The 12,436-nt window shown below is 40.7% G+C and overlaps 1 pseudogene; it reads right to left on the reverse strand.

Annotated features, from left to right (window-relative positions):
* Window positions 1-3,627: 3,627 nt before the first annotated feature.
* Window positions 3,628-6,145, reverse strand: LOC115291342 (annotated as a pseudogene).
* Window positions 6,146-12,436: the final 6,291 nt, after the last annotated feature.

Consider the following 12,436-nt stretch of genomic DNA (forward strand, 5'->3'; position numbering starts at 1 on the left):
TTTTCTTTTCTTAATGTGATGTATCCCATTTATGGATTTGCAAATATTGAAGCAGCCCTGTAACCTCGGAATGAATCCCACTTGATCATGGTGAATAATTCTTTTTATATGCTGTTGAATTCAATTTCCTAGTATCTTGTTGAGTATTTTTGCATCTGTATTCATTAAGGATATTGGCCTGTAGTTCTCTTTTTTTTGGGGGGGGTCTCTGTATGGTTTAGGAATCAAAGTGATATGTGCTTTGTAGAATGAGTCCAAAAGTCTTCCTTCCATTTCTATTTTTTGGAATAATTTGAGAAAGATGGGTGTTAACTCTGCTTTAAATGTCTGGTAGAAGCACTTGCTATTATATGGAAACCAATTTGACAATAAACTTTTATAAAAAAATAAAAAAATAAACAATACTTTATAAGCCAAAAAAAAAAAAAAAAGTCTGGTAGTATTCCCCTGGGAATCCTTCTGTCCCTGGGTTTTATTCTTTGGGAGATTTGTGATAAGTGATTAGATTTCTTCTCTGGTTATGGGTCTGTTCAGATTTTCTATCACTTCCCATTTGAATTTTGGTAGTGCATATGCATATAGGAATTTATCCGTTTCTTCTAGATTGTCCCGTTTCTTGGCATATAATTTTTATAATCATCTGAGATGATTGCTTGTATTTCTGATGGGTCAGTTGTAATAGATCCATTTTCATTCATGATTTTGTCTATTTGGGTGTTCTCCCTATTCTTTCTGAGGAACCTTGCTAGAGGGTTATCAATTTTGTTTATTTATTTCAAAACACAACTCTTGGTTTCATTGATCTGTTGAATTGTTTTTGTGGATTGTGTTATTTATTTCTGCATGATCTTTATTATTTCTCTTCTTCTGCTGGGTTTGGGGTGCTCTTGCTGCTCTCTTTCTAGTTTCTTTAGGTGCTCTGTTAGATTTTGAGTTTGCCCTTTTTCTACTTTGAAGAAATAGGTCTGGATTGCAATAAACTTTTCTCTTAGGATTGCTTTGGCTGCGTCCCAGAGATTTTGGATTCTTGTATTTTCTTTTTCACTTGTTTCCATATATTTTTGAATTTTCTATCTAATTTCGTGATTGGCCAAATCATTCCTTAGTAGGGTTGTACTTAACCTCCACATTTTTGGAGGTTTTTCAGTCTTTGTTCTGTGATTGATTTCAAGTTTCACAGCCTTGTCATCTGAAAGTGTGCAAGGTATGATCTCAGTTTGTTTATATTTATGAAGGGATGTTTAATCACCCAGTATGTGATCAATCTTGGAGAATGTGCCATGTGCACTCGAGAAGAAAGTGAATTTTCTGGCTTCAGGATGCAGAGTTCTAAATATATCTATCAATTCCATTTGTTCCAGTGTGCGATTCCTTTCCATTTTTTCTTTAGAGATTTTCTGTCTGGTTGACCTATCCATTGCTGTAAGTTGAGTATTAAACTCCCTTGTAATTAGCACATTCTTATCAATAAGATTGTTTCTGTTTGTGATTAGTAGTTTAATGTATTTGGCTGCTCCCAAATTTGATGCATAGATGTTTATAATTGTGAGCTCTTCCTGAGGTAGAGACCCTGTATTTATTATATAATATCCTTCTTCATCTCTTGTTACTGCCTTTACTTTGAAGTCCAGTTTGTCCGATATAAGTATGATTACTCTAGCTTTCTTTTGGGGTCCCATCACATGGTAGATATTTCTCCATACCCTTACTTTCAATATGAAGGTGTCATCAAGTCTAAGTTGAGTCTCCTGGAGACAGCAAATAGATGGATTTTGGTTTTTGATCCATTCTGCTACCCTGTGTCGTTTGATTGGAGCATTCAGTCCATTTACATTCAGTGTTATTATTGAAAATTTTGGGTTTAGATTCATTGTGTTCTCTATAGAGTTCATGTTTGTATTGATGTCTCTGATGTCTTGTATTCCTTGCTACATTTCTCTCATAGAGTCCCTCTTAGGATTTCTTGTAGGGCTGGTTTGGTGGTGATGAATTCTCTCAACTTTTGTTTACTACAGAAAACCTTTATTTCTCCTTATATTTTGAATGACAGTATCGCTGGATAAAGAATTCTTGGCAGCATATTTTTCCGGTTCATCCCATTGATGATTTCCTGCCATTCCTTTCTGGCCTGCCAAGTTTCAGTAGATAGGTCTTTAACCACTCTAGTAGGCTTCCCTTTGTATGTTAGGGCCCTTCTATCCCTAGCTGCTTTCAGAATTCTCTCTTTATCTTTATATTTTACCAGTTTCATCATGATATATCGTGATGAAGGTCAATTCAGGTTACGTCTTAGGGGAGTTCGATATGCCTCTTGAATTTCAATGTCTTTATCTATCCCCAGGTTGTAGTAATTTTTTTTAATATAATTTGATCAAGCACCCCTTCAGGACCTTTTCCTCTTTATTCCTCTTCAGAAACTCCTATGATACGGATAATGTTCCATTTGATTGTATCACTCAGGTCTTGAATTCTCCTTTAGTGCTCTTGTATCAAGAGAGAAATCTCTTTTCTTTGGCTTACTCTTTTTCTATAACTGTGTCTTCTAATTAACCTATTCTCCTCTCTGCTTCTTCTATCCGTGAAGTGGCAACCTACATTTTATTATTCACCTCATTTACAGCCTTTTGAAGGTCGCTAGTCTTCCTATCAATAGCTTCTCTGATGGCTTCTATGCTGTTTTCAAGCCCTGCAGTTATTTTTATGACTATCATTCTAAATTCTTGTTTAGTTATGTTGCTTGTGTCTATTTTGAGCAGTTCTGTAGCTATGATTTCTTCCTGGAAATATTTAAAAGGAGAGTTCTTTCTTTTCATCATTTCGGCTAGTTTTGTGTCTCCTGTCAGTATTAAAACTCGTTCTGCACTGTGTGCCTGTTAGTATTGCTCTACTAAAGGAGGCTCTGTGAATGTCCAGGGTCTGTCGTTTCAGGAGATGTTCTTTTAACGGTGTCTCTAGGTTTCTCTTGTTATGCCTCTGTTTAATTTATTTCCCTACTCAGTGATATTTGGGACTTTCCACTATGTGTTCTTTGGCTTGTTTCTTGAGGTAGCCTTGAATAGGAAAACAGACAGACAAACACACAGGGAACACAAGCAGGCAAACACACACACACACACACACACACACACACACACACACACACACACACACAAATCAAGTAAACAGACAATCCAAATCGGGAAAGAAAAAAATGAACAGGAAAGAAAAGAGCGGACAGGAATGGAACAAAAAAGGTGGGGGACAGTGACAGCCAGTGATAATGGACAGTCTGAGAGCATAAAACCTGTGAAGGGAGTTATAAGAATGAGATAAAGGAAAAAATATCTGGGTGGTAAGAGTTGATCTAAGCACTGCAGTGCATAAATGTTGGTCTTTCCCAGACTCCAAGGAGGAAAAGGGGAAAAGAAGGAAATAGTAAAATATTAAAGGGAAAACAAGGAGAAATTTTGAAACATAAAAATAATAAGAATAGAAAAATTAATAGTAATAAAAATAATAAGCAAAACAAGGCAGCTCTCCAGCATGAATTGGCCTAGTTTGATGTGGGTAGTTCAGGTCTCAGGGGCTGCTCTCTTAGGCCCCTCCTTAGTGTACGTGGGCTGAGAAATGGCGGCGCCCCAAGCCTGTTCAGACCATGCATTGCCAGCCACTCTCCTGAGACCAACTTCCCTGTGCCATGGGTGGGTCAAATTGTTTCGGTTTTTTTAAGTTCTGCCAGGTTTCTAAATCCTCATCCAGGCACTTTAACGGTGCCACCACAGTTAAAATGATCTCCCGCAGGCAGGGGGCTTTCTGGCCAGGATTGAGTAGGGGGATTGGGGAGCCAGTTTTTCCATGGCTCCAACTGAACTTAACGAGCTGCCGAGCCCAAAAGAGAACAAGCCTGCCGAGGGCGATGGATTTCTCTCCATGTGCCCAGCATCTCTCAGTCCCAGGCTGAGGTCTCCCCTCTCCAGAGATCATGCTATGAGTGTTTCAGTCTCCCCTTCTCTTCTCCTCGACTCTCCGCCAGGCAACACGGCCATCCCTAGTGTGTCCCTGCACAGTTCTGTGCCACCTCTGGACTCAGGGCTCTCTGCAAGCCTGGCGCCAAGTTTCTGGGTGCTTTCTCTCCCGGCTCTGCTTTGGGCTGGTGCTCTTTCCCTCAGAGTCTCTGGTCCCAATTTGCACTCAATGAGGCATCCATGGGGGCTGTTATCAAAAATGGTTTGTGCGATCAAGAATATGTGGTGTGCAGAACTTGAGAGACTATTGAATGCTGAGAATGAACTGAGGGTTGGGGGGAGGGGGAGGGGGGAAGACAGGTGGTGGTGATGGTGGAGGGCACTTGAGGGGAAGAGCACTGGGTGTTGTATGGAAAACAGTTTGACAATAAAATATTATGGAAAAAAAATAAACATTTAAAAATTTAAAAAAAAAGAATATGTGGTGTATATATATACAATGGAGTATTACATGGCAATGAGATAGAATGAAATCTGACCATTTGTAGCAAAGTGGATGGACCTCGAGGGTGTCATGCTAAGCGAAAGAAGTCAGGCAGAGAAAACAGATACCATACGTTTGCACTCATAGATCTAACAGGAGAACAGGAGAAACCTAATGGAGGAACATGGGGAGGGGAAGAGAGTTGCGGAGAGGGAGACGCAAACCCTGAGAGACTGTTGAATACTAAAAATGAACTGAGGGTTGAAGGGAAAGGGGAAGGAGGAAAAGAGGTGGTGGTGATGGAGGAGGGCACTTGTGGGGAAGAGCGCTGGGTGTTATATGGAAACAAATTTGACAATAAACTATTTTTTTAAAAAAGGGGGTCTGTGCACGCACCTCCATTCTTGGAGAACAGAAAGTTGTGGCTTTTAATTCTCAGTTGATAATTGCTGAAAGGCAGAGGTGTACTTCTTTGCTATCTTGCTGCCAGCTCAAGTTGCATCATCAAGTCCCCATGTTGTCAGACTAGAAACTAGTTCAGAATGAGATGAGAATGACACCACTGGTTTTCCTGGGTCTCCAGCTTGTGATAGTAGATCATGGGACTTCTCAACCTATTTAATCTTGTAAACCAATGTGCTTAGGGTTCTGTTCCTCAGGAACAGATGATTTATTTCTAGTTTAGAGTAATTGAATAAAGCTGCTATACATTAAAAGTCCTGAGTAGCAAAGTGCCATGAAGGGAGTGTCAAGTTTGTTTGGGATAAGAGCCTGGTGAGGATAGTGAGGATCTGTGGGATATTGTGGTCCTAGCTGCATGGTCAGTGCATCTAGGACTTTTGTAAAGGTTCAGCTGTTTTGCCTCAAAATATCTGTAATTCATTTCTATTTAGCAACAGGAGTAAGCAAGTGTGATCAACTGTATCTTTTGTGCATGTTAGCATAGATTTCCTATAACAACAAGCTTTCTAATACACAGTAAATAGGTAAGAATAGAATCATGTGTCCAAAGAGGCTCCCTGGGGGAATCTGCTGTGTGTAAAGGAAGCTCCAGACCCTGACAGGAAACCTTCCTGTAACCTCCATCTGCACCTGCTCCAGGGAATACAAACCAGAATTGTGCAGAGTGTATGCCTTCTGGTGGTACTGATCCCTTTCTACAGGGAGGGTTGTGTCTGGGCTCACACTGATGTCCCCTCACTGTATCTGTCGCACAGAAATACATGGCTGTGTCCTCGACTCTCAGGTTGTCCATCTGCAGAGAGAGCGTGTTCTTGGTGTTGTCCCTGGAGATGGTGAATCGGCCCTTCAGGGAGTCTACGTAACCTGTGCTACTTCCATCATCAAAAACCATGAAAACCACTCCAGCCCTTTTCTGGAGCCTGGCAGATCCAGTGCATGGCATAGCAACTGAAGTCAAATCCAGAGGCTGCACAAGAGAGTCTCAGGGAGCCCCCAGGCTTCGCCAGGCCTCCCCCAGACTCCACCAGCTGCACTTCACACTGGACACCTGCAGACACAAGACATCCTGATCAGGAAACGGTCACACATCCACTGCTTCTCACTCATATCCACTCACATACTCAGTGTCTCACATTCACCAGGAATTACCTTTTAAAAGAGCAACAAGGAAAACCCAGCCACGCACAAACTCCATAGTGAGATGTCTGTGTTCTGTCCTGATCACAGAATGGAACACCTGGGACTCCGGGGCTGGGGCTCCTCTCCCAGCTGTAGGGTCGTGGCTGGGCTGGTTTAATCAGCACAGAAAGGGCCCTATTTGCATATCCTTTGACTATATATCAAACTCCAGACTTAGATTTGATTTTTTAAAAGTGAAGGACACTGTAGGGTAGACACTGCTAGGTCTGTTTGTGTAGATGGCGCTGTCACAGTATGAATAATTATAATCTGTGAACACAGTTATATTTGTAGACACATGCGTATTTTTACTTGTCTTTCATCAACATAGGTCATTTGCACTATAATGTATTTTACATGCTTTTGGAAGGTTAATCCAAAATTATCCTGTGCCATTGTAAATTATATACTTTTGTTATTTCTTTTGCATATATTAACATTCTGGTGTGCAGAATCACAGCTCTTTTTGCTGTTGTTCTTCTTTTTTTTTTACATTTTAAAATAAAAATTTATATTTTTTGTTGTATAGTTTATTGTCAAGTTGGTTTTCATGTAACACCGAGTGCTCATCCCCACAAGTGCCCTACTTCATGCCCATTACCCTCTTCCCAACTCCCTTCTGCCATCAGGCCTCTGTTTTTTCTCAGTATTCATGAGTCCCTCATGGTTTGCCTCCCTCCCTCTCTCCAACCATTTCCCTTTCCCCCTCCCCCATAGTCCTTTGAAAGTTTCTCCTCTTACATTTTTGAGTGAAAACATATGGTATCTGTTTTTCTCTGCTTGACTTATTTCACTTAGCAACACCTTCGAGGTCCTCCATGTTGCTGCAAATGCACAGACATTATTCTTCCTCATTTTCATGTAGTATCCATTGTATATTTAAACCACATCTTCTGGATCCATTCATCAGTTGATGGACACCAAGTCTCTTTCCATGATTTGGCTATTGTTGAAAGTGCTGTCATGCACATTGGGGTACATGTACCCCTATGCATCAGCACTCCTGTAAACCTTGGGTATACCCTAGCAGTGCTAGTACTGGGTCATAGGGGAGTTCTATGTTTTTTTTTTTTTTGAGGAACCTCTACACTGTTTTCCAAAGAGGCTGTGCCAGTTTACATTCTTACCAACAGTGCAGTAGGATGCCTGTTTCTCCACACCGTCGCCTGCATCTGTAGTCTCCTAATTTGTTCAGTGGTGAGAGTGGTCATCCCTGTCATCTTCCTTATCTCAGTTTTTCCCCATTGAGGATGATATTAGCTGTAGGCTTTTCATAAATTGCTTTACTAACGTTTAGGTAAGTTCCTTCTATCCTGACTTTCTCAAGGGTTTTACTAAGAAGGGATGCTTTATTTTGTCAAATGCTTTTTCTGCACCTATCGACAGGATCCTATGGTTTTTATCTTTTCTTTTGTTAATGTGATGTATCACATTGATGGATTTGGGAATATTGAACCAGCCCTTTAACCCTGAAAATAATCCCACTTGTTCATGATGGATAATTCTTTTTATATGCTGTTGAATTTGATTTGCTAGAATCTTGTTGAGTATTTTTACATCTGTCTTCATTAAAGGTATTGGCCCATAGTTCTCTTTTTTTGTTGAGTTTCGGTCTGGTTTAGGAATCAAAGTGGTGGGGTTCCTGGGTGGCTCAGTTGGTTGAGCCTCTGACTTTGGCTCAGGTCAGATCTCATGTTTGTGGGTTCGAGCCCCGCATCAGGCTCTGTGCTGACAGCTAGCTCAGAGCCTGGAGCCTGCTTCCGGTTCTGTGTTTCCTTCTCTCTCTCTGCCCCTCCCCCTCACATGCTCTGTCTCTCTTTGTATCAAAATAAATAAAACATTTTAAAAAAGGAATCAAAGTGGTATTTGCTTCATAGAATGAGTCCTGAAGTCTTCCTTCCATTTCTGTTTTTTGGAATAACTTGAGAAGGATGGGTGTTAACTCTGCTTTAAATGTCTGGTAGAATTCCCCTGGGAATCCAATTGGCCCTGCACTTTTATTCCTTCGGAGGTTTTTGAAAACTGATTTGATTTCTTCACTGGTTTTGAGTCTGTTCAGATTTTCTCTCTTCCCTTTTGAATTTTGGTAGTGCATGTACGTTTATGAATTTGTCCATTTCTTCTAGCTATTCCAGTTTGTTGGCATATAATTTTTCACAGTAATCTGTGATGATTGCTTGTATTTCGAGGGGTAGGTTGTAATAGATCCATTTTCATTCATGATTTTGTCTATTTGGGTGTAGTCTCTTTTCTTTCTGAGAAGCTGGGCTAGAGGATTATCAATTTTATTTGTTTTTTGAAAAAACCAACTCTAGATTTCACTGATCTCCTCGATTGTTTTTGTGAATTCTACATTGTTTATTTCTGCCCTGACGTTTATTATTTCTCTTCTTCTGCTGGGTTTGGGGTGCCCTTGCTGCTCCCTTTCTAGTTTCCTTTGGTGCTGTATTAGATTTTGAGTTTGCACTTTTTCTAGTTTGTTGAAATAGGCCTGGATTGCAATAAACTTTCCTCTTAGGACTGCCTTTGCTGCATCGCAGAGTTTGGATTGTTGCAGTATCCTTTTTATTTGTTTCCATATATTTTTTAATTTCCTCTCTTGCCTCGTTAGCCCAATCATTCTTTAGTAGGGTGGTTTTTAGTCTCCACATTGTCAAAGGTTTTCCAGACTTTTTCCTGTGGTTGCTTTCAAGTTTCATAGCATTGTGATCTGGAAGTGTGCATGGTATGATCTCAATTCATTTGCATTTATGGAGGGCTGTTTTATGACCCAGTATGTGATCAGTTTTGGAGTTTGTGCCATGAGCACTGTAGAAGAAAATAAATTCCCTAGCTTGAGGATGCAGAGTTCTAGATATATCTATTAATTGCATCTGTTCCAGTGTGCCGTTCAGGTCTATTTTTTCTTTACTGATTTTCTGTCTGATTGACTTATCCATTGTTCTAAATGGAGTATTAAAGTCCCCTGCAATTAGCACATTCTCATCAATAGGATTGTTTCTGTTTGAGATTAGTTGTTTTATGTATTTGGGTGCACCTGAATTTGGTGCATCGATGTTTATAATTGTTAGCTCTTTCTGATGTAGAGACCCCATAATTATTATATAATGTCCTTCTTCATCTTTTGTTACTGCCTTTGCTTTGAAGTCCAGTTTTCCGATATAAGTATGGCTACTACTGCTTTCTTTTGTCATCCAGTCGCATGGTAGATATTTCTCATCCCCTTTCTCTAAATCTGAAGGTGTCTTCAGGTCTAAGATGAGTCTCCTTTAGAAAGCAAATAGATGGTTTTTGGTTTTTGATTTAGTTTGCTACCATTTTGATTGGAGCATTCAGACCATTTTCATTCAGTGTTATTACTGAAAAATATGTGTTTAGATATATTGTGTTCTCTGTTTAGTTCATGTTTGTATTGATGTCTCTCGTGTCTTATAGTCCTTGCTACCTTTCTCTCATAGCGTCCCTCTTAGGATTTCTTGTAGGGCTGGTTTCTTGGTGGTGAATTCTATCAACTTCTCTGTATTTGGGAACACCTTTGTCTCTCTTTCTAGTTGAAGGACAGGCTTGCTGGATAAAGAATTCTTGGCTGCATATTTTTCCTGCTCATCCCATTGAAGATTTCCTGCCATTCCTTTCTGGCCTTCCAAGATTCAGTAGATGGGTCTGTAACTACTCTGATAAGTTTCTCTTTTTATTGTAGGGCCCTTTTATCCTTAACTGATTTCAGAATTCTCTCTTTATCTTTACATTTTGCCAGTTTCACTATGATATGTTGTGACGTAGGTCAGTTCAGGTTCTGTCTTAGAGGAGTTTCTTATGCCTCTTAAATTTCAATGTCTTTCTCTTTCCCCAGATTGGGGAAATTTTCGTCTATAACTTGATCAAGTACCCATCAGGACCTTTTTCTCTTTCTTCATCTTCAGGATCTCCTATGATACAGATATTTTTCCATTTGATTATATTACTCAGGTCTTGAGTCTCCTTTCATGCTCATGTGTCAATTTCTCTCTACTTCTCAGCTTTGTCTTTTGCTATAACTGTGACTTCCTATTCACCTATTCTCTCCTCAGCTTCTTCAATCCGTGGAGTTGCCACCTCCATTTTATTATTCACCTCATTTATAGCCTTTTGAAGTTCGCTAGTCTTTGTATGAACAGCTTCTCTGATGGCTCCTTGCTTTTCTCAGTCCCTGCCATTAATTTAATGACAATCATTCTAAATTCTCTTACACTTATGTTGCTTGTGCCTATTTTGGGCAGTTCTGTAGCTGTGATTTCTTCCTGGAATTTCATTAGAGAAGAGATCTTTCTTTTCATCATTTTGGCTAGCTTTCTGTCTCCTGTCAGTTTTAAAAGTTCGTTCTGCACTGTGTGCCTGTGAGTATTGCTCTATTAAAGGAGGCTCTTTGACTGTCCAGCGCCTGTCGTTTCATGAGATGTTCTTTTAATGGTGCCTCTAGGTTTCTCTTGTTATGACTCTGATTAATGTATTTCCCTACTCAGTACTATATGGGGCTTTCCACTATGTGTGCTTTGGCTTGTTTCTTGAGGTAGCCCTGAAAAGGAAAACAGACAGACAAACACACAGGGAACACAAGCATGCAAACACACTGACAGTACAACTAAACAAGCAAACCAAAATGGGAAAGAAAAAAGGAACAGGAAAGAAAAGAGTGGACAGGAATGGAAAAAAAAGAAGGCAGGGGGACAGTGACAGGCAGAGATAAAGGACAGTCTGAGAGTATTAATCCTTCAGAGGGGTGAGATAAGAATGAGATAAAGGAAAAACTATCTGTATGGTAAGAGTTGAATTAAGCACACAGGGAATAAATGTTGGTCTTTCCCACACTCCAGGAGGGAAAGGGAGAAAAGAAGGAAATATTAAAATAGAAAAGAGAAAACAAGGAAAATTTTTGAAAAAAATAATAAGTAAAGAAAAATATAAAAATCATAAAAATAACAAGCAAAAACAAAACAACCTTCCAGTGACTATGGGTGTTGTTTGATGTAGGTAGTTTTTGTCTCAGGGGACAGGGGTCTAAGGGTCTCACTTAGGTAGTTGTGGGAAGAAGAATGGTGGCGCCCCAAGCCCCCCTCAGACTATGCATTGCCAGCCACTCTCTTGAGTCCAACTTCCCCGTGCCAAGAGCAGGTCAAATTGTTTTGGGTTTTTAGGTCCACCAGGTTTCTAAATCCTAGTCCACACACTTTAATGCTGCTACCAGTTAAATTAAATTCCGGCAGGTGGGCAGTTTTCTGGCCAGGATGGAGTGGAGGGCTTGGGGAGCCAGTTTTTCCCTGGCTCCTCCTGAGGTTGGCGAGTTGCCTGCTGAGGGGAACGAATTTCTCTCCCTGTGCCCAGCGACTCTCAGTCCTAGGCCGAGATCTCCCTTCTCCAGATATCACGCTATGAGCATTTCAGTCTCTTCTGCTGTTCTCCTCGGCTCTCTGCCCGGCTACATGAGCCTCCTGCGAGGGTCCCTGCACGGTCTGTGCCACCACCTGTCTCAGGGCTCTCTGCAGGCTTGGCGCCAAGTTTCTGGGCACTTTCTCTCCTGGCTTTGGGCTGGCACTCCCTCCCCCAGAGTCTCTGGTCCCAGTTTGGACTCACCCAGACATCTATGGGGCTGTTATCAATAAGGGGTCTGTGTGTGCACCTCCTTTCTTGGAGTACAGAAATTGTAGATTTTAATTCTCAGTGGATAATTGCAGGAGAGCAGAGGTAAGAGAGTTCCCTACTTCTCCGCCATCCTGCCGCCCAGTGAATTACATCATCAAATCCCCATATTCTCACTAGACACTATTTCAGAATGAAATGTGAATTACACCAATGGTTTTCCTGGATCTTCAGCTTGTGCTTTTTGATCATGGGACTTCTCAACCTTCAAGCATGTAAAACAATGTGCTTTGAGTTCTGTTCTTCAGGGAATGACATTGCTCTTATTTGGAGTAATTGAATAAGGCTGTAACTCATTTAAAGTAGTAAAGTTCTAGGAAGGAAGTGTCCTGTTGTTTGTTTGGGACAAGAGCTAGTAAGGATAATGAGAAGCTATGGGATCTTGTGGTGCTAGCTCTACAGTCATTGCGTCTGGGACTCCTGTAAAAGTTCAGCTGCTTTGCCTCAGGATATTTGGGATTCAATCATATTTAGGGACAGGAGGAAGCAAATGCAAAGAACTGTGTCTTTTGTACATGTTAGTGGTTTTCCTATACAACAATGTTTCTAATTCAGAGAGTGAATAGGCAAGCACAGAATCCTGTGTTCATCAGGGTTCTTTGGGGGAATCTGCTGTGTGGAAAGCGAGCCCCAAACCCTGACTGGAAACCTGCCTGTAACCTCCATCTGCACCTGCTCCAGGGAATACAAA

This window comes from Suricata suricatta, chromosome 5 (assembly GCF_006229205.1).
Source record: "Suricata suricatta isolate VVHF042 chromosome 5, meerkat_22Aug2017_6uvM2_HiC, whole genome shotgun sequence".
NCBI lineage: Eukaryota > Metazoa > Chordata > Mammalia > Carnivora > Herpestidae > Suricata > Suricata suricatta.